Here is a 24,164-nt window from a genome sequence, read left to right on the forward strand (position 1 = left end):
TTGTTCAGTGCTGTAGGAAAGCAAACACATTAATTAGATATAAAATCTTCAAGACTGGGACAGTATTTATCACATCTGCAGAGTGCAGACTGCTATCTGATTGCATTTTGTGTTTTCTACCATAACTACTAAGCACTAACTGTTCCTTACATTCAGCTACTTACTGATTACAGATAACTCTACAGTTAAAGCAGCATTTGTGAATAACAAAAAAATCCTCTGAGTTATAGAAAGCTAGATGTCTATTACTATTATATGAATTTTGGTACTGGAAATTCTACAGGGCAAATGTAAAGCAAACAGACGCAGAGTGATGGACAATGTGAGAAACATTATGTCATTGTTAGCCAGCATCATAGGCAATAGACTCTGTCCCTGAATCCCTGAATCATAATCACAGGCAAGGCACTTACATTGTATAATTAATATTACTCAAATGTAAGTTTAACACTGAAATAAATAATTGATTATATTGTTTAAACAAAGAAACAAACAGGTAAATACCATGCAGTACTTTATGTCCAAAAGGATGATTGTGTAATCATCATGTTAAACTGCCCATTCTGTAAAGTTCACATTTATATACATTACAATATATCTTTTTCATTATTTTATATATAAATAATATTTCATATAAATACATATAAATTATGTATTTAAATTATTGCCATTATCTTGAACATTAACCAGTAAGAAAGCCTCATCTTTTATTGTTAGCAAATAAATCCTTTTAGATGTTGCTTAAAAATAATTGAGCATCACTTCTTACACTTAACAGTATCTTTTAAAATAATTATATTTAAAAGGAATAGTGTTATTTTGCTTTTAGGGAGCTGGATATTTGGTCAGGAATTGACAGATACTGCACTTACTTGAGGAAATTGACTGTTTTTCCTTCATACAAAATAGATATATTTTTTGTTATAACCTTCAAAATGTAGCATTAAAAATGATATACATTTCAGCCTGATGCATCTGCACTTAAAATGATGGTGATCTGAATAGCGTGAGAGCCAAGACCAAGATATGTAAATTTATACATTTAAAAGCATAATACTTTGGTTTCTCTGTATGTAAGACATGCTTGTGCTCTACAAAGTATTTTAATCCAGAGATCTCAGCTTTTCTAGACAGGCATTTGTTTACTTGTGGAATCATACTGTAGATAAAATATAACTTAAAAAAAAAAAAACACCTCTACTACAGCCACACTTGAAATGTTTATCTCTTACCCACCAATATATCTGGTTCAAAGCAAAGTCTAGCTTCCTTCAAATGTATTCTGGTCATGCAACACTTCTTTTCAGAGCTTCATACCGCCACAGAACAAGTGCTTGTGTATACAAGACACAGAAAAAGCTGTTTGAAGCTGTGGATTGATAGTTTTCTCAAATTGTTACATAAAGTGTACTAAATGTACAGACAAATCCACTTAATATGAAATAAATGCCATACGAAGCATCTATTAATAATTCTGTTTTTAATGGATTTCTCTGGTGATGTTTGTCTTTTATCTTTGGACGTGCTTCTGCCTATTTTTAAATAATTTGTTAAATGATTTAGAATTTTGCTAAAGGAAAGATCTGCTTCACACACAGAGATGTCTGTTAATGATCATATGCAACATTTTTTAATACTTTAAATCAAGATAATGCTTTTTTTGCCTAACTATACATTGGCATTTTAAAACAACCTTTTGAAGCAGAATTGATGCACTGTAATAATTGCAAATGAGAAAAATTCCCTTTATTCACTTAGAATCATAGAATCATAGAATCCTTAGAATTGGAAGAGACCTTTAAAGGTCATCTACTCCAACTCTCCTGCAGTGAACAGGAACATCCAACAGGAACATCCAATCAGGTTGCCCAGAACTTAGTCCATCCTGATCTTGAAAGTCTCCAGGGACAGAACATCCACCACATCATGGGGCAACCTGTTCCAGTGCCTCACCATCCTCACTGTAAAATACTTTTTCCTTATATCCAATTTAAATCTATCCCCCTTAAGATTGAAATCATTTTCCCTTAGATCCTGCTAAAGAGTCTGTCCCCATCTTTCCTACAGTTCCCCTTTAGATATGCAAGTCCACTATAAGGTCTCCCTGGAGCCTTCTCTTGTCCAGGCTTAACTTGCTGATAATGGGTCTCTTGTGATTTGACAAGGCATACCCTCTTCACGTGGCAGCTCTGTGGAATGACAGCACAAAATATGGCTGCAATATTGTGCAATTATTGGCATGAAGACTGAAATATATGCATGAAAGCTGAAATCCACTCTCTTTCCAGAACATTACCTAGGAACATAGAACAGGAAGTCCTATACCAGAGTTGCAGATCAGTCAAGGCAACACTGAATTTTATCTCCCTTTTCTTCTCTTTTCCAGCACATAGGTAAATAACGAAAAGCATCTGGAAGAAGTCCTTAGTTCCCCAGTTCACCCCAGCACTCTGGGTTTCAAGTAACTCAACTAACGTTATTTGGCTAGATTAAGTCTAAATGACTCACACAGAAAACTCATTCTGTGAGATGGACCAATTTCCCTAGCATCAAGGCAAGCAAAAAAATCAGTGAGTGCTCCCCAGATGATATCCCTATAGCTGTCAGCTTCTGTATGTGCTGACATTTCACAAAGTTGCAGTAATTTTTTTTCAAATGTATTTAATTTGAAACTGTTTTAGTAGAACAAATCAATGGAGCTCTGGGATATTTTCTGCAGAAAGGTTCTGAGTTTGACCACCTGATTTCAAATGCTGCGACTCAAATCTCTGTGGAATACATGGGAAGTCTGATGTTACTCTCGGGTGTTTAATAGTGCAGGAAGGAAAATGGTGACAAGCAGTAATTTGATCTGAAACTAGAGCATGTTAAGCTCTGAAAAGACTTCTCCCCCCACTGTGCATTCTTTCATCTGTTCTCCTATTTTGATTGTATTTTCCAATTTCTAACTGTCTTGTCAAGTTTTTTTAGAATCTCTCAATCACATCTGTTTTCTTTCTCATCAAAGAAAAAAAATAGGGAAACATTCATTACAGATATATACAGAAGAATAATAACTGCATGTATTACTACCAAAGCAGTGGCACTGTGCTTAGAGCTGTACAGTTGCACGGGACACACAGAGGATCTTTACATCACATAGCAGAGGACTCCCAGCATTACTCTGCCAGCCCAGCTTCCAACACATCATCATGACACAGCGCATATCTGCTCTGAGAAACTATGTCTGGCTCTGTAAGTACATCATGCAGCTCTCTGACAATCCACCCCTTAAGTGCTATCACTCAGACGGTCCTATTAGGACTGTGCTCATACTCCTTCTGATTCTTAAGCAGAAGCAGTCCAAGTTACTCCATTTTGCAGCACAGCTATGTCTGTTGCCCTTGTCTAAGACAACAGAAATGTAAGCAAACAAAAACCTTGAACTGATAAGGGGAAACTGGTAGGAAAAATTATTGTACTTCCATTGTGCAAGAAAGCCAGATATTGTGTCAGTCAGACTTTTTCTTTCTATAGTCTTCTCTGTCATCAAGACTGTAGCACATTCAAGGGGTATCTTTGCATCATCCATTGTGGTGGCATGGAGTTACCTGCCCAAGCTACCTCTAGTAGAAAACACATTATAGTCATGCTAAAAGGGCAATGAGCTCATCTTCGTTAGCCATGCTGGATAGCAGTTTCTGCTAGAATCTGAAAATATGGCTGTCCCATTTCAAATGTGTGGCTAATCAGTCAGAGCTGGGTGATGTACCCTAGCTAACACTATGTTATTCTCTGCAGTTAGAGGAACCAATGTTACCAAAATTCCTCTGGTAACTGAAGAAACACATGTGTAATAGCATAGATTTTCCCTACTTCTATCTAATTCTACTGGTATAGTGAATAGAACCGATTAACCAGCAAAACTAAAAATCATTAAATCATTAAAACAAAATTCAAATGAAAAGTCAGATAATATCTGTTTTTGTTTATGAAAATCTCAGTAATTTTGAGTTTATTGAGGGTAAAATGTTGCCTCTTTAGCATAATGTTTATGTCTCTTTCAATAGCCTCCCTAGTAGGACTGTAACTGCAAGAGTGTCAGTTCTGGCCTTTTACCTTTCTTGAACTGTCAAAATTTTAAGGAGAAAAAAATGTCAGCACTAATTTAGTTTGCCTGAGCAGACTTATAAACCATTAAAATATTTTGGACTGTGACTGTAAGTGCCAACATATCAACACGCTCCTCTTATTCTACAGTGAATGTGCTAGTTTTCCCATAAACTTAACACCAGTTCTGTAAGAATTTTAGCTGACAACCTATAAGAGTTCAGAATTCCCACATACCTGTTTATCCCAAAAGCAATTTTTCCAAACCATGGTTTTATGTCTGATTTTTAAAATCATTATGCTTACTCATTTTTCTTCAAATCTCTATTTAAGAATTACTGTGAATCACATAAAATCCAGCAATTTCTAAGTATTCACTTTGGAATTACAGCATGCTAAAGTGCACTCATGTTACTATTTACCAAACCCTCCATTCACTTTTGATTTTCCTTAATTTCCCTGCGTGAAACTTCTGCACATTCTATCAGCAGTAAGAAGAACCAATCCAATTATTATTCAAGTATCACTCTAGTTCAGGTAAAAAGTACTTTGCAGATACGAGTCCTAGCTAATGATTTTTACCTTAAAATCCATTGTATAAACAGAAAACTTCACAACAATCTTAGGAAAGCCATTAACCTGCATTACTCTATTTTGCATGATGAGTTGGTAAGTTGGCAGCTGTTATATGGTTCAGAAGTGCAATTTAATTCCCATGCATTACTACTGTATGCCAGCAGAAGTTGGAACTATTCCTGCATGGGCTGAGTTCCTGCATTTACCCTTTTTGTGACAAGCAAGTGCATGCACAGTCTGTTACCATAGCTTAGATGGTACATGCTCAGTGCTCCTACACTGCTCCATGCAGCTTTCAGGAAGCAATCTGCTGTCCTTCTCTCCCTTCCCTTGTCACCTTTTGAGCACTCATACCTTGAAATATTCCAAAAATTTTTTAAACTGGAGAGGTTTAAAAAAGAGAGAAAGAGCTGCAAGTCTTCTAAATTTTCAGTCTGAATGGAAATATTCATTTCTGTTTCAGTGAAACTGAGAAAATATATTTTTATACATATGGTATAAGTTTATCTGTAGCATACATTTCTATATGTTGCCAAATTCTTCACATTGCAATATGCAGAAAGGAATCACATGCATGCACTTTGACAGATACTCAACAGTGAGATTTCAGCACAACATTGTTACATGGAGTGACTTTGTACATCTGCAGATTAGCAGAGTGCCAATAGCACACCTTTGTGAAGAAAGCTGTGTAGGCATCTGGAAAAGCTGCTGCTGCAAAAAAATTACAGAATAGAGACTGGTTGCGGAATTTGACCACATAGCATTGGACACTGCATATTATATCTGGCAATTGTATGTGGTACACTGCCAAGAAATTACAGGAAGAAGACCATACATTCACTGCACAGAGAAGAATATGTGCTGAAAGGACACAGAAAGCAAAACCAGGCAAAGACATATAACGCAAGGTATTTCTATGCTTCTATTTCTGAAGAGAAAGGGAGAAGAGAAAAAAAAATTAGAAAGCTTTGCAGAAGAGAATCAGAGTGCTGGAAACCAAATCTGAAAACACTTTTCTCACACACAGTGATATCCTCATGTTCTCCCCTCATAAGTTTTTTGCACCTAAATAATTAAAATGAAGTCCATATTATTACCCTTTACTTTATAAAATACTACAATAAGAATATTCTGTAGGTTTATCTTCTGTTTCAGATATTTTAAAACAAAAAGTTTCTTCTTTATTTTTCACTTTTTTTTCCTCAGGAATAGGATAATGAAACAAATGTGGAGGCATGGAATTCTTTTACAGACACATAGCTGGATTTCCACACTTGTTTACAGGAAAAAAAAAACCACCAACAAAATAGATGACCAATGCCATTACTACAAATATAATCAGCAGTTTCAATAGAACTTGCTTGTTAAACTGATTCACAGCTTTTCACGGTATAATGACTTTATTGCTTTTTATTATAGAAGGACATAGTATAACAAGAGTTGCTTAATCTTTTCTCTATTTCTTCAAACAATTGCATTATTTGTTAACAGTGTTTGATGACAGAAACAGTAAAGTCAGCTACAGCATGAATTAACATGAACAATAAACACTTCCTGAATGTTTCATTTAGAGCCAAAAGATAACAATCATCTTTTAAACTGGGGGATGGAGGTTTGCAATCAGCTGGATGGATAATTTCCAGAATGACTAGAAAATGCCAGTAAATGGTAGACTGAATTAATTAAAAATAGTAAGTAATAGTTTGTTTTCTAAAAATAATTAAATGCTGGTACTTGATAACTTTAGCTTAACTTAAATGTGAAAAACAGCAATGCCTTTTGGATTTTAGATAATTATTAAAATCTGACTGGAAATAGTTATACTATACTGGGGGGGAGGGGGAGCAGACATTAATATAGGAATACAAACAAACAAAAGAAAAACCCATACACATATGAAAGAAGGATGCTACCTCAAAAATTACATTAATTTATTTAGTCACATTTAACCATCTGAAAAAAAAACGAACCAGGAACACACAAATTGAGTGAAAGTGATGCAGTTCCCAGGAAAAATAAAATATAAAAAATAACAACAATAACAACAACAAAAAAAGTCTTCTCAGTAAAGAAGACAATCTTCTTATTAAACCTTATATCTCTTAATGGTCATAAAAAGTTACTAGAAATTACTACAAAACAGCCATGGCTCATAACCTTACTTTAATGATGAGGCTCCAGATTGAATGAGCTGAAATATGATATTAATTATTACCACCAAGAGTTTTCAGCCATAGAGATGAGCCCTAAGAAGAAGAAGAAAATAATAATAATAATAATAATAATAATAATAATAATGATATTAAATAAAGGCATATCAAATACAGGTAAAACAAGGAAGTGCTCTTCTAAGGAATGATGCTCCAACATTAAATCGGCAATGCAGCCAATCCCAATATGTCCAGGACAATACAGTAAGTAAAAGCTAAAATAATATAATCTTTGCTCACTGCAGTCTCACAGTCAAAAGCACTAGAAAAATGTGGTGTTCCAGGAGTCTGTCTAACTGTTGGGGACCAGAGTAGGGCCCACATGTTCAGTGAGACACTGGGCTCTGAAATGCTTGTGCAAATGTTACTCAGAACAATCAGTTTTTGAAATAAACTGCCTGCAAGTCATCATTATGAAGTAGTGCTGTTAGTTTTGCTATTTTTCTGAAATATGATACTAGATGCACAAGAATAGCCAAACTCTCCTATGCCCTGTAGTCATTTTGTACTCATGTTCAAGAAATCTGACGAGAAGGGCACTAATCTGAAATCAAAGGAAACATGCTTCTTTGAATGAAATTTCATGTGACGTGATGATCCTATTGTCCATTTTTTTTTTTGTTTCTAGCTACAGGGCAGTACAGCATGCTTAGACTTCTCTGCTTCTGGGCCCCTCAGAATAGCAAGTCAGAAAACCATTTCATCTGCTTCAGCCAGCAGCTACATTGGCAATGTAAGAATCTCTTCTGCAACCTTATGTGCCCCTTCATTCTCCTTCAAATTATCCTCCAAGCAATATTGTTTTCCTTTTCTGATAATTTTATTTAGGAAGAAGTATAATGACTCATATGTAAAATTACATTCAGTTGCATTCAGTTGGAAACATTTCACATCTACTGCTTTTTACAGCAACTACCAGTAGTATTGTCTCCCGGAGTGACTAAAAGTGTTTTATCACTTTCCAAAAACATCTGGTGGGAGGAGGCTGCTTCTGCACTCACCAAATCTGTGCAAAAACTTATTGATGTGACTTGTAAAAACAAACAGACAGTTAAAGACCTATTGGTGTACACAGAAATGCTACAGAAATTTTTTTGAGGCCAAAAAAAGAAAAATGAACTGTTAAATGTCTTTAATATCTTTATTTCCAGAAGTTCCAACTAGCTTATTAAGCATGAGTGCACAGCCATTCAAAAATACATGTGATTGAAATTATGATGCTAATGAAGATCACCTGTGTATAATATAAGCTGAGACTGAAAAGATTTCGCAAGTATGGCAAAAAATAACATATTTGTGTATGTGATAGAGTGGTTGCTGTTTAAAAACAGAAATATTTATCTGATAACATTCTTTTTCACACTAAAAATAGGTCAAAAGCAAAGCACAAGTAGCTGTAACTGTTTTGCTTTCTTTCCATTCTTTCCCTGTTCCCATCTGTTTGTATACTTAATGGCATATCTGCAGAAAAACATTGTTTCTACTGTCATTTCTAATGTTTTGTGAAAAGACGCTTGCTTTTGAAGGAAATGTGCACAGTGAAATTTGAATAATAGCTTTTGAATTCATAAGTTTCTCTCTCGTTTTTTTTTGTTTATTTTTTTTTTTAACAGGCTTTGTTCTCTTACATTACACATAAGAACTACCTAGAAATAAAGAAGTGCGAACAAGGGCGAAAAGGGGCAGTTCCCCACCAGGTGAAGTGATTTGTCCCAAATTACACAAGTAACGCATATCAAATTTGGAAGCACAGATCCCTTCAGCAGGATTCTCCTAGCAGCCAATTCAGTAGCAGCAAACCACATCTCCTCTCCATTTAGCTATCTCAGTGCTCTCATTGTCTTATTAGAGACAGCTCTTCAGTAAGATTTAATGCCCTTCTTGTATCTTCTGCAACCTGACAAACTATTTAAATTGTCAGCCAACTATATTGTTTTTAATAGTTTTATACATCTGTACTTATTAATTCATGTAATGTCAATTTATATTGTGGTATTTCTTTCTTCAAATATGATTTTGCAAATTAACTTCACTTAGAATTTTCTCTCCTTAATTTAGTAACCATAGAGGCATCTTTACCTTTATAAATGAAATGCCTTCTACCAATAATATATTTTTTCCAGACAGACTGCATGTTAGAATGGCTATAACTGCTTACGATACTCTTTTATTATTTCATATTGTATGAAGTCCAAAAAAACTTATTTATGAAGCAAGAAGGACTTTGGAGATATCTTGCAGAAATAAGTATAGGCTTTTGTTGCCCATAAAATCTATCATCTTCAACAGCTTCTTTTTTTAGGAGAAGACTTCATTGTTAGCATATAACAGAAATATCTCAATTTTTGAGTTCAACTTTTGCGAAAAGCTAGAAATATGGATAGAATACTTCTAGTTATGCCTGTTTAATAACGGGGAAAAAAGAATGATCTTTTAATTGCATAATATACAATAAATGAGTAAGTGAAAACTAGCTTATAAGTTTAAAAGACTGAAGAATTGCTTACTTTTACTAATATAAAGGATAGTAATAGAAATATCTGTTAATTGGTTTATTACTTCACAGAAGTTATTTATTTTATATAAACTTTGTTCTTTTTCTCTATGCAGAAAAAGATCTACTTCGTAAAACATTTATCTTGACATTATGAAAACAAACAGGCTAAAAAAAAAAAGAAGAAGAGTAATGGAAACACAAAAGAATTGAGGTGAGAAGGACCTCTGGAGAGCAGGGTCAGCTATAGCAGGTTGCTCAAGCCCATGTCCTGTCAGGATTTTAATGTCTCCAGTGATGGAGATTCCACAACCTCCCTGGGTAACCTGTTTCTATGAACAATCAGTCACAGTACATTCAACAATTCTGTGACTTCGGATTTTAATAATAGTAGAAGTAATTAATTTCTGATCTAAATATCTGTAAGTGCCTTTCCTGTGGCTTTCAAACATACAAAAATATACAAAAAGTACAATATCAAATCAATTTATGTATTATTCTTTGGCTGTCAGCATCAAATCAATAGAGAAGTTGTATTTACGACTTCTCTATGAAATAGGCTGAATTTGTCTTACGTTCATGCTAGAAAGTAGGTAAGCAATCTAAATACCTTCTATCGTTTTACAGCCAAATACTTGAAATTGTGGTTTGTTACCAGAGGCAGAGAGATGTTAGCATTATCATTACGGCAAGTTTTGCACATAGGAATCAATAATTCCCAGCTGGTAAGTCAAGAAATGCAGTCAGACAAACCTCCCCCAAGTCAGGAGATAATTTTTTTTCCAAATACCTCTGCAAATATGAGGAAGGTTCTTAGAAAGGAGTCACCTCCTTCTGTCCTCAAGCTAAGGAAATGAATCAACCAGGAGCTTCAAGAAAGATCAGGCAATTCTGCTCTGTTCTGTTTCTTATATTTTTCCCACTGCAATCACATCCAGAACTCATAAAAGGTATTACTGAAATACCGCTCTATTTGAAGTAATATGTTAAAGTTTGCCCAGTATGATTTGTATCTGCTAAAGGAAATAGCAGGTTCTATAAATACAATGCCTCCAAATGAATGCTTTGAAAAAAAAAGCTGAACTTGTACCTCTGTGTCATCCAACTAAATGTAGCTACGTATAGCTTTAAGAATGTGATTGTTTACATATACATGTGGGTATATAAACATAAATCTCAGAGGGAAATAACCAGTTGACTTTGTAATTTGTTCAGATTGTTTTCAGATATGCAGATTTTTAGATGTGATGACTTCAATTTATGCATGTATCTAAAGAAACCTTTTCAGGCTTAAACCACATTCATTCTTTGCTCAATTTGTTTTCCAACTCTAGAGCAGTGTTGAAATTGCACTTAAACTGAAATCATAGTGAAAGATAGGTTCTCTCTAATAGTAGGCTTCCTGGTGATGCAGTGATTGTGGCACATCATGCAATTGCAAGAACTTTCAGTGAAAAGATTCTAACAGCAGAATTTTTTTCATAAATAAGAACAAGGAGAAAGGTATTCTTTACTTTTTCTAAAGTAAGACATACAAGCAATTTATTTTCTGTCACAAACTGAGATTTCACAGAAGAGGCCTCCAGAATTGGATTTTATACCTATGAGCAAAAGAAATATACTGGAGAATAAAAATATATGCATAAAATATCCACTTTGAAATGAGGGAAAAAAAGTCAGATGAGTCATTTTAAACTTTGAGTGGGTGTCTAAGATGGAACAATCCATATCTGATATCTTAATTGAGGGTCAACAGTGGCCAGAAAAATGAATTTAAGTGAAATAACAGCAACAACAAAAAAAGGAAATATCTGCAGACCGTTAAAAATGGCTAAAAATATGGAACACAAAGCCACTCATTTGGATGTTTTTGATCTTGTCTGTCTTTGGGCTACAAATCAATGTATAAAAACAAAAAATATGACAGATACAGAAGAAAACCAATAGGTTAAGGAACACAACAGAAAATACTCAGATTATATGATTAAATGATTGAGAACTTTTAATACCTTGCTTCATATTGAAAAATCTTGGTGGTAACCAGGTTCATTTTCATACAGCAGCACAAAAGATATGGTCAAATGCACACAGAATTCAGAGTAATTCTTGCTATTCTCTGCAATGAGTTCATGTGTTCAACCTTTAATTATTCAAATATATTTAAGATGTTCTAAAATATCTTCTATGTTTAATAGATGCCAACACTGCAATCAACACCTGCCAGCATAAAGATTTGGCATCTAGAAGAAACATTACACTGATGTGAATATGAGAGTGCAGGGACTTGTCTAATGAAAGTAAAAGCTTAAATCCAATTTAATAGTTGATTTTTCAAACTAGAAGGCAGTCTGAATTCATTATTCAGGATTTCAGAACATCTAAGCAATGCTTTATTTTACTAAGCTACACTTGCGGTTGTTGCTCCTGTGATTACACAGAGATTGGAGCATGAAGTCTTTCATATAAATACCTGATAAAGGGTCTTCTTAATAAGATCAATAAAAACATTTTTTAAAAAAAACTATATGCATGATAATGACTCAAAGCCAGACATAATTATTTAGCAAGAACAAATAATCGTTATTACCAGACTGTTTTGACTTAACCCAGCAGGTAGCTTAGCACCACACAGTTATTCACTCACTCCTCCCCTTCCAAGTGGGACAGGGGACAGAACCAGAAAAAAAGAAAGTATAACTCATGGGTTAAGATAAAACTATTTACTACGATAGAGAAAACAAAAAGGATAATAGTTAGGACAATAAAGGCCAGGGAGAGTGTGAACACAGTCCCCCGCTACCACAAATTACACAGCAAGTTTCCTTCATTTGGGAGAAAATTTCAGTGATCAGCACACCTGGAGTGCAGAATATGAACTTCCTGCTGTGAAAACCACCTGCCTAATCATGCTGTCTCCCCTGCCAGGCAATTTTTTTTTTTTTTTTTAAACTATATAGTTATATATATAAATATATAACATGTGATGCATAAGCTGTTGCTCATCACTCACTGACCAATACCCAAATAGCCCCCCCAAGCAGTGAAGGAGAGAGAGAGATGAACTGCTACACCTTCAAAAAACTCGCCTTCCTCATGATGTTATGTGGTATGGGATATTCCTCTGGCTAGTTGTGTTCAGTTGGTCAGTCTGCTGTCCTGATTCTGTCCCTTCCCTGCTCCTTTGGTCCCCCACCAGCTCTTTGCTGATTGGAGCTGAGAAATTGGAGTGCCTTGGCTCTGTACAGCACTGCTCAATAGCAACTAAAAACTTTGGTATGTTATCAACGTTGTTTTTCTCCTAAAACCAAAACATAGCACCATATCAGACACAATGAAGAACAAATAATTCAGTTCCAGCTGAAACTAAGACACAAATGTAATTTTTTTTTTTTTTTCACAAACTACAAACATTTCAACACTTCTAGTAGATTTATCTTACCAGAGGAAAATATTCTTATAGTATAACTACAGAGTAAATATCAATCTACAGAGATAGTTTAACCAGAAAAATGCCAGAATTTTCCATCTTCCAGGATTTTTGTGAAAATTTTACTTTATATAAACTTTATATATGAATTATAATAAAATACTCAGCATGCTCCTTTAAGATATGGAAGTTGCTGTGACTCAAGAAAGCATTTTCAAATGTGTTCAAATCTCTCACTGTTCAAAAAACCTACCACATGAAACAAATATTTTTCACTGAGTATTTTGCAGTGGAAGGCAATTTTTTAGCAGAAGAGATAAGGGAAAACTGAAACTTCCTCTAGCACAGTTCATATAATCTACTTCTAACAGAACTTCTGTGCTGCACATCAGTTTCTGTAGTGAATCCAATTCAAGATGACCACAAGGCACTGTAACATTCTATCAGGAAATAATCTTGAACTTTTCCTCAATCAGTACATGAATATGAATGTTCATAATAGTCAACAATGATTGAGCTTTCCTGAAGACTAAGTATTTACTTGCCCTGAAGGAAATTTCTTAAGAGGGGAAAATATGAAAGGAAAAAATTGATTTTCATATCAAAAGTAGGTGAGGTATTTTCTATACTAGTGAAACTAAGCTTATTTAAAATGAGTTTCATCTCCTTAATCTTGATATCTATCATTATTACCACTACTCAGTCTGAAATGTCTTCATTTCAGGGATATTATTCTTTTTCCCAGCTCTCTTTCCTTTGAAAAGTCTTTACTGGTCTGTGCAGGGACAGGCAGTGAGGAACCCTGATGGGAGAGCAGATGTTCCCACTAGCAAGTCAACAGAGGTCATCAGTCTTGCCTGCTTTATATGTCTTTAAAGAGACTTGTGCCATATAATTTATACCACGCCAGTTCCAGCTCCAGGAAAGAAACCCCCCAGAATTCTGTGATTCTGTGTTCATTTTGCTTTTTAATATGTGTTGATTATTCAATTTCCTTTATCATTTCAAAAACAGTATGTCAAGAACTTGATTTATTCTTTGACCAATAATCCAGCAGTTCAAATAAACAAGCAGAACCAAGGTCTAATGTTTTCACACTAACTGGCCTTCCAGAATCTTGCCTAAACTCTAATCCTCACCTTTCTTAGTGAACATAAACTAATTCTACATGATTGTCATTCTTTCAGTACCATTTTCTCAAACAAAATAAAATGAAAGGTGTTGCTAACATTATTCCTTTTCATTATCCTTTTATCCCTAAATTTTTCATGTGTCTTATACACTGTAAGAGAAGAATATTTTATAACTGGAGCATCTGTAATTCTAACCCAATCATTATACACTGTACACGAATCCATAAAGTTTCAAATTTAGGACTTTATTAAAGAAGAGTTACATCAGTTATGAGATTTCCTGCCCAGATGTACTAATACAGACGTAAGATGAACAGGATATATCCCCATATTAATACAATAGCCAATTTTTACATTAAGTTCAAGTTAAGTTCCCCAAAAATAACAATATTTTGGCCTACATTTATATAATTGCAATCCCAATAAGTTTAATGCGCTTTCACATGTGTAAACAGGACAGACATCTGGGTCAAATCCAGCTCTGGAAAAATAAATCCACTGCCTTTAGTGCTGGCTTTCACCCAATGTGCATAAAATGGGATCTGAATTATTTTTCCTAGTATTTCAAGATTTTATATCAGCTGCTTTCCAGCAGGATTTCTGTAAAGAACCAGTTGGATAGATCTTGTTTTTAGGCAAATCCCTCTTTTTAAACAATAGTAATTAATTTCTCCATGAACATTCTAACTTGATATCCATAAACTGAACCCTGTGTGCTTAGATAAAAAGGAAAGGCACGTTGTCAGATATGTCAGATTGCAGTGAATATAGCCTTCAATTTTCATAAGTCATTAGCAATGTGAAGTATGAATATTCCACTTTAAAATTTGTCAGAAGTCCAGATTTGCAGGAGATGGAGCTTATTTAATATATTCCAACTGAGTATCCAAATCAGAGAACAAATAATCACTTGTACTTCTCTAACACTGCAGCCAACATGTATTTTCCATTAGGTTTTTGCATAGGTGTATGAGGATTTTAGTGGCTTCTGGTAAATGTTACTCATGGCAGAGAACGTTTGCTCTAATTCATACCACTGTGCTAAATAGAGAGAAAAGAAAATTTCATCATTCCTATGCTTATATTTTAAATGTAGAGAAATAGTTATTTAGGGAATAGTTATTTTCTCTGTTATAACAGTGTAGTATAATACTCTGATGATCATAGTAAAAAATGCAAAGGAACTTCAGTCCTTTGTTACAAGCTGAAATCCTACACCTGAAAAAGTACCTAACGATTTTATTTAGAAAGTCTCTCTTTCACATTATATCATTTCCAAGTGACATGGGTCACCAAGAAGCCCAATTTTCAATGCAATTCACTAAAATGCTGAATCTATACAATCAGTAAACAGCTCTTGAAAGAGTTCATTGTTTGAACAGTACTGCACATAGACAATAAGCCTTGTACCAATAATGTTTACATCATAAACATGCTATCGGCTACAGGTTACCAGAAGCAATACAAAGGAACAAAATACAAATAATACATTCAACTTGGGAAACCAACTAGAAAGATGTGAAGAAACTACTTTAAAAAAAAGAACTACCATTGTAATGGAACATGAACTGTAAAAACACTGATCTGGCATAACTGTGCTGGCATCTTCCCTAGTCACAGATTAGAGTAATTTTTAACAGATAAAATTTTAAAATTATCCATACCAAGACGCAAGGAAAAAGGAGGAAAACTTCATTCGTCTAATAAATAAACTCCTTAAACTGAGTTACTCAACCCAAGAAAGTACCTCTTTGTCCTCTTTGAACAGAAACAGAAAAGAGAAAAACAACTAGGTCATTACAGGGACAACTTGTTTTTCACAATATTCCTTACAACAATTCTTCCAGGGACAGAGTTTTTACATCACTCTTAGATTCCATCATGGATAAACTTGAAGAGGAAGAAGACAAAGATTGAAACTTTGTTGAGTAAGGTTGAATAAGAGGACAAAAACTGGCAATGAATGAGAATGAAAGTGAGACTAGAAACAAGAATTTTTAAAATACTAATAAATGCTGCGAAGGATAAAAAAAGCTAAAGTTGAAGGAATTAGGATCTTATATTTGATAGCTTTTATATACCCAGCTTAAACACTGTAACACACAAAAAATAAGTAAATAATGGATTCAGTACATTAACAATAACAGCCAAATGCAGTTGCATATTAAAGACAAAAGAATCCTCCCACACAACCAAGTTTCTTAGCTAAATGAATACAAACAATGTTAAATGTGCAGATGAGATATCCATAGAGTTCTATATAAATATTTTATATAGGAAAAAAAGAAAAAAAGAAATTCAAATGATTGCCTTATTTGATATGAAGACAAATGATAAGAATTTGCATTGCAAAATCCAAGACCTTGTTCATATTAATAAACTTCCTAAAGTAAAATACCTTAATAACCTTTTGACCTGTTGCAAGTAAAAACAAATTTATTTAACTGTTTCAGGAAATCTTTCTCTTACAAATTTACTAAAAACTTTAAAATGGAAAATCAATTCATTTATTATGTGTTCTGCCTGTCATTTTATTCTAGAGTGCTATTTATTGAAATCTCTCTTCACCTGCTTCTATTTTAGAGTACAGTGCCCTTCCAACTACTAAATGTTACATATCTATTTCATTTTTGTAGCTCACATAGTTTCCTACTTTTATAACATTTCTAAAAGGGGGTTGGAACCTTATGAAGTATTTTCAACCAATTATTTTTAACTGTGTCCTTTTGTTTATTCAACTAAAATCAAATTTCTCAAAGCTTCCTATGGAATTTACCACAAACAAACAAACAATCAGAATATGCTGCTATATGAAAAACAAAATTAAAAGAAGAATACAACACAAGATTATCCATCTTTGGCTTACAGCCATATTAACCCAAACGACTTTAAGGAAAAGGCATGGATTTTCTGTTCCTGAATTCTTTTTGAATTCTTAAATGGATTTAGAGGTCTTAAGAGCCCCATGTTTTCTGGAAATATAAATAAATACAAGTAATTTGTTGAGTTTGTATGTAGCAGGTCTACAAAGTTAGTCTGAATTCTGATCTGTTGTTCAGATAAGAACAAAAAATGAGAAAAAAAAAAGATAAAATTTCTGAGTTTTTAAACTGAATTTTCTAATACAACATTGTTAGCATGATTTTAATCAATCAGTAGTTATTACATAATACAAATACTGACCTGAATATAAACACTCAGATAACATTTTCTTTTTCAGTAAGCTCCGTATTTGTTTTTTCTAAAATCTTTTCTCAGAAATATTAATTAAATTAAGTGAACTACTTGCTTCAGGTTTGATTTCAGACTTTCAATGTTTCTGATGTTTCAGGGCACAATAGGTACATTTGGTATTGTTTGGATTATTACAAAACGTTTTCCACTCCCTCTCACATAGCCTACATAATGGCTTCCATTACCACAGAAGAAATGACTTAGCTTCACTTACCCCAGGAGTAGAATTTTCATATGCATAGAATGCTATCAGAAAATGTTTGGTTAAAAAGTAAAAACATTGTCACATTTTATAAATTGGAATATAATGCATTCTAAAAGGCACTTTTTTTCTGCAAATTGTTCATTTCAGAACTTCATAATCTGTACAGCTGAGCTGCGGAATATGAAAGGAGAATGCATTGGCTCTTCACTGTAAGAAAATATTTCAAGTCCTGGACTGGGAGAAGCAAGATTACTCTGTCATATCATAAGCAGGACAGAAATAGTGAAAGTGCTCTATATACAGTAAATAATTAGAAATGTATTGCAAACACTAATTACATTGCCTACACTGGTCTTCATGAATGTAATCAAGAAAACATGTTTTTTCTTCTCTTTAAATACCATTTCCCAGTTTTGTTAGAGTGATAAGTAAAAAGAGAAGCTGCATATCTTCATGGTGGGTGAAAATACAGTTAGTTAGAAAGCTGGGACTGTAGGCTTAAAACGGGGTTTTTGCATTTCCAATTCAGTGGAATTATTTATGTGAATAAGAGACAAGGAAAATTTCTGTCCTGAAATCTTCAGATGAGAAAATAAATTGAACACTCCATATGCAGTATTTGTCATATGCAACAGAGTCCAAATATTTCATTTGGAGCCAGATTCTGTCTCATCTTTATACATATGGTTTTAAAGTCACAGCTGTATATTTCTGTGATCATTTCATTCCTTGTCTTCAACAAATGTCAGAACCAAAGTCCTCCTATAATGCTCATCTAACTGGTTATTTTTTAACTACAGCTGTTACATCCCAGAAAAAAAAAAAAAAAATTAAAATATAGAACTTTTTTAGAGTTGGTTATAGCAGAATGGAGTCCTTGTTGCCTTTCTTCTTGTTTTTCTTCAGTGCTGGAAAGCAGATGGGTTTAACTATTCTTAGATTCCAACATAAAAAAGACTGCAAGAATGTAAGGTATCACGTGTATCTTGTGTTTAGTTCAGCATCAGGTTCCTGATAGAGGCCATTAACCATTATTTCAAGTTAAGAAACATGATAAGTGAGACATATGCTACAATGGAATTATTTGCTATTCCCAGCGCTTTGATAACAAAGGTTTACTTTTTTTAACAACAATATTTAGAGCAATAAATTTTATTAACAAAGATAGTGTAGACAATCAAAGTTCAAGTTGAAATTGGAGTACATGCCAATTGGGAATATCAAATGAGCTCAGAATAAGTAAAATTAATATACTGTAACAATCATCAGTTTCAATATCGGGTTTTTTTGTTCTTCTTTTTCTTCTTTTAATTTGATCTACCATAGCTTAGAGACAAAAATCATGCTTTTATTTGCATTTCAGAATGTACATACAGACCTAATCCTGACAAGATCTGACATAAAACTTTTTCCTACATCAATTTCTACATCAACAGAGAACAAAAAAAAAAAGGCTCTTGAAATCATTGCTCAAATAAATGAGCATGTGTAATGAAAACAATTATTTTCAAGACACTAGAATATTTATCATCTATAACACCTTGTATTTCTGAGCCATATGAGTTATTTCTGTTTGTGAATTAAAAGAAGGTGAAAATTTTGAGAGGTTTTCTTGACAATACAGGTTCTAAAGTGCATATTTATAGACCAGTAATAATTGCAGGGCTAATACAGATAGCAGATGAGTCAGACAGACAACACAATTTTGATAAACTATTTTTTCCTAGGCAACTGAGTACAAGTAGTAGGGACTAAAATCAGATTTACAGTTGTCTCATACAGTGGCATCACGAGGCAGTGTTAGAGAAAATAAGGTTTCTGGAATTATTTCTCCAACATTTCCAAGACATTACAAAATATTGTGTCACCTACAGAAAATTGGGTCACCCATCCTTTTCTTCTGAGAAGTAATCAGAAGAGGACTGTTACTCAATTATGGACAATTGTTTGATGACCAGATCATCTCCACATAATAAGACAGCAGGTTTAATCTTATTGCTAAATAGATTCAGATTCATCCATCATCCTTATTCCGAAGAATATTGTAAATATCAAGTTAGAGAGCAAATAGAATGACTATACTTATCCTAGCATAAATTGTTGGTTCATAAACAAATACAGCATACAGCTTAGGACTCAGTCAGGAGACAGATGCAAGAATCATACATTTTTTATTAGCGATAATCTTTTTTTCTGTTTTTGACAGTATTCCTTCTGTTAATATGATAGTATTATGAAAAGTAACTACAGTGTTTCTCTGCCCATGCATTTTGTCTCTCTTAGCATCAAGAGATCTGGTGCTGAACAATGCTTTGAAATCAACAGTTTTCATAAACTTTTAATTAGTTTTGTTGTTGTTGTTTTTTTAATGAAAAAGAAAAGAAACCTAATTGGAATAAAAATATGAAAGCTGCTTTATAAAATGAAGGCATTTATAAAGCTAGGAAGACTTGAGCAGGACAGATTTTCACAGAAGAAGACTCTTAAAACATAGCTATAGTAACTGTGTTGGAACAGTTTTTTGTGATTGAACCCTACCAGAAGATTTTTTCTTAGTTTGAAATTTACACATGGGACTTTTGTGCTGTTCCTAGAAATGACTATAATACCTGGAAGCTCACTCTTAGCAAAGATCAGTAGCCTGAGAGATCCTAGAATCACAGAATCATACAATCATTAAAGTTGGAAAGCAATCTTTTCAGATAATCAAGTCGAACTATCAAGCTTTCACCTTATGCCCACTAAACCATGTCCCTCAGTGTCACATCTACCCTTTTCTCGAAAACCTCTAGGGATAGTGACTCCATCAACTCTCTGTGCAATCTGCTCCAATGCAGCACCACTCCTGAGAATAATATTTTCCTAATATCCAACCTGAACCTCCCATGGCTCCCCCTTCAACTTACTGCCCCAAGGTCCTAAAGCCCCTTTTGACGGACCTTAAGCTTCTCCCCATTACTTTACTGCTGCTAATCTGAACTAATGAAAGTGAGTCATAATCAGAGGGCCATATCAGACTAGGGAGCTTTCTAGTTATGTCCCTGACTTGGGCCCCAGGGAGGCAGCAGACTTTCCCTCAAATAGGGTCCAGAAGGGAGTCTCCTGTGACAATCACTAATTTTTTGCTCTTGGCAGAGGCATTCTTTAGGTGTGGGGGTGGCCACAACAACCCTCTGCATGGAGATACTATAGTCTGGAGAAAACTCCTGTTGGAAAGTCTTCATCTCCCTGCCAAACCTATTGCTATATTCAGCAGTCTCGCACTTCAGACCCCGTAGCATTAAACAACTTAGAAACGGTCAACTAAAGAAGCGCAGTTGTATCAAATATTTTTAGGGGTAGGAGAACAAAGTAAACAAAGAAATAATATCTAGTATACACAAAAGAAAGCATGAGTAGTGAAATCAGATGTAAAGTGAACTTGCAGAAGAAGGTGCAAAGTGTAATATTATGCTATCAAATATATAAAAGCCACCCAGTTAGATTCTGAATAGAGGAAGAAGCTGTCAACATCATATTCCTCTAAGCAAAGCACTCCAGATGAGGAAAACTCAATGTTAAAACATTCACAGACACCTGCAAACAAGCACACACACACATACTTAGGCCATCAACTTGAGGACCCAGAGCAGCAGCACAAACATGATCATAATGCATGCAAAAGTCAAATACTAACAAGTGTGAATATAACAAATTAAACTGCACTATTATTACTGAGATTACCTTACAGCCTCAATACCTTACAGCCTCAATTCTTTACTTCCTTTTCTTTTTCTTTTTATTCCTGTAATAATTAGACATGAACTAGCATTGATTCCTGGATTAGATTATTGGTATTTTTCTGTCCTAATGAAATCTTTTCTTTACACATAAGACATTACTTTTGTATAGTGCAAGATTTTGAGACTATTCACAGATTGTACCTGTGAACACAGAGGCACAAAATACTTACACTACTTTAAATTACCCTCAGATTTCTGAGCTTAGAAAGTAACCTACAGTGCATGAAATCATGACTTACAGAACTGAGATTTACTTTGTGTCTAGAGACAAAAAAGGTACCTTAGATTATTTTGTAAAAATGGGAGATGAGTACAACAACCTGAAGGGAAAAACACTACTGAAATAATCTCAAAAATGTCTAAATGCTGTGATGTTATTGTATATCTAGAAAAATGACAAAATATTGAATATATTACTTAAGGTTTGTGAGTCACACCTGAGTGGAAAGACCATAATCAAAGAAGCTATGGAAGATCACAAAGCTATAGGAGGTAATGACATTTTCAGACAGCTATGGAAAATAATTTCCAGATAATGATTACACTTTCGTTGTGGTGAAAGAGAGAACACAGCAAACTCTTTTTTCTGTCATCTTTATTCAGTACTGTTCCTCCTGACACTCCTCTACATTAAAGCAATAGAAAGTATTCTTTGAAAATAACTTCTTAGACTTATTTTTTGCTACACTCACATTCATTTTCTTTATCTCTTTATTTTCTAGTGCAATCACACATAGTTGTATTATCTATTTATTTATTTGAAGAGTACAACTATTTTAATAGCTTATTGTTTGCTGTTCATCATTTTCAAAGGGATTGTTGTTTAATATACCTAATGTCTATAATTCTGAGAGTGGCTATCCCAGAGCTACTGATTAAGTACAAATATGTCTGCTATATTAAAACTGACTACCTTAGTGAGCATGTCTGGACCAAAGCAGTTTAAAAAACTAATGTTTCTTTCTGGCTTTTGTTAGGAGACAAACTTTTGATCTTTTAAAATTCTAATTATTGTCAACCTTGGATTCTATCTCTTTTTTATAGTATAGTCTTTTAGCTAACCGGGACTGTGATGGAATCTTAATTTATGTATGCTTATGGAATTTGATATCAGGATCACGTTATAAGGTTCTAAAAAACATGTATTATCTTCCTTTCTCTTTTGATGTTCAGTCCAATAGGGTTTCTCTGGACATCTTTCACAGATGATCATAAAAATAGATAATTATCATGATATTGTGGGTGGTATTCATATTTGAGACCCTGGTTAGCAATAACATTTGTTTCATTAGTCAGCTAGATAAAAAATGACACTGAAAGACAGTCTCAGACCAATTGTCTCATCTCTAAAGGAGGCTAAAATGAACAGTGTCTGAAATTCCAGACACATGAGTATATGTAGTATATGCCTGCTCCCTACAATATTATTTCTCTCTACAAAACATTCCAGTAATCCAAAAGTAAGAAGGACCAGAAAATAATGATTCTTCCAGTAGTTAAAATAATAACAGTTATTTCCAGCAAGGCTTACATTTTCTTTCTTATCCACCAAATGTTAAATTTCAAAACATATGTAGACTTCGTCTGCCATTAAGCTGTAGTCTTCAGTGACTAAGTCTGCTCTAAGTAAGAGAGACTATACACATATGGTTTCCCTGGAAGACGGCAGACACAGAATTACCACTTTTAGATGATGTTTGTATGCAAGTTTTTCTCTATTCCAGAAGAAAAAAGAAAAAAAATCCATTAGTCTGTCTTTTAGCTTATTTCTACATTTTCCAAACTCTTTTTTCTTACACCAATCTAATATTTGTATATATGACTTCATATGTGTTGTATTTGCTATGATGCAGCTATCAAAAACACACCAATTATCACTACTACACCACACTTAGCCAAGGTTAATCTTTAACAACAAAATGACTAAAAATTACATAAGTACTATTTTCACTGACAGAAAAGCGGAGACATCAAGCCTTTGATGAACGGAATATAAAAGAAAAGTGTGTGGTATTATAAAGGGAAGAGTCAAATAATGAATTATCCTTGAATTTCTTTTCTGGATGTTACTGATTGCATGTTCAGAATGGTCAAAGAGCCTTTTAAATTCATTATATTTTGAGAGATGTGGACATTAGTTTTGCCTGCCTGTACTTTAACACCTGTGAAGCTCTGTAAAAGAGAGGGTCTAAATGAAGCTCCCTCAGTGCCGTGTGCTGTGACACAGCACCCTTTCTAAGCTTGGCTGTGACAAATTGGGAGGCTCTGAACTTTAAAGGACAATGAATTGGTTTGAATTATTATGCTTTACTCAGTTTAAAATAAGGAGAATAGCCATTCTCATCCATAAGAAACTGCCACTTCATATAATTAAATTCTGGCAGACTACATACTGCAGGTGTATTTTAATTAAATTTATCCTCTATTACACTAGGAACAGAATGCAGCCTCTGTGGCTCTTCTGTACCTTGTCCTTCTCCCCCTCATCAATCTCTGTAAGTAGCTGAGATATCACTGGGAAGAGGTTAGACAATACTTATAGGTAGGGATGAGAATTTGGTAAAAGAGAGCTTTAAGTGAAAGGAAGCCATGGGAAAAATGTGCTTTTTGGTGAACAAAAAATGTATTAAACATTTAGTTCCCTGGACGTAAAGAAGATAGCATTTGAGTATGATCTGTAGATTTCATTTGTCAGCACTTTCTGAAAATCAAATGTAAAAAGAAATACTTTACAGCCAATATATAATTTAGTCTTCAAAAAAATTAAGTAAATTTAACATTTTTCACAGATAATTTACATGCTTGCAAAAGATGTTTTTACTTGTTGTTTTATTCACAAGCACCTACTGATGTTTGCTAGCTCATTAAAAAGTAATCTGTGCATACTTTGCCTTGCCAATTGTGAGGGAATCCTTACAAATAATAGAATCCTATATGACGAAAATCACATTGATTTAATGTAAACATGCAAGCTATGTTTTAAAATGTAAGTAAGGACTTGAAAGAAATTT

The 24,164-nt window shown here is 34.0% G+C and overlaps 1 long non-coding RNA gene and 1 other non-coding gene across 2 annotated transcripts in view; both read right to left on the reverse strand.

The window, feature by feature from the left end:
• The window catches only part of LOC125691644 (uncharacterized), an 86,244-nt gene that overhangs the window by 11,393 nt on the left and 50,687 nt on the right, over positions 1-24,164 (reverse strand). The window lies entirely within an intron of this gene.
• Positions 12,141-12,305, reverse strand: LOC125692790 (U1 spliceosomal RNA). Its single transcript, XR_007376839.1, has one exon. It is a non-coding gene; the product is annotated as a U1 spliceosomal RNA (small nuclear RNA).

This window comes from Lagopus muta, chromosome 4 (genome assembly GCF_023343835.1).
Source record: "Lagopus muta isolate bLagMut1 chromosome 4, bLagMut1 primary, whole genome shotgun sequence".
NCBI classification, from domain to species: Eukaryota; Metazoa; Chordata; class Aves; order Galliformes; family Phasianidae; genus Lagopus; species Lagopus muta.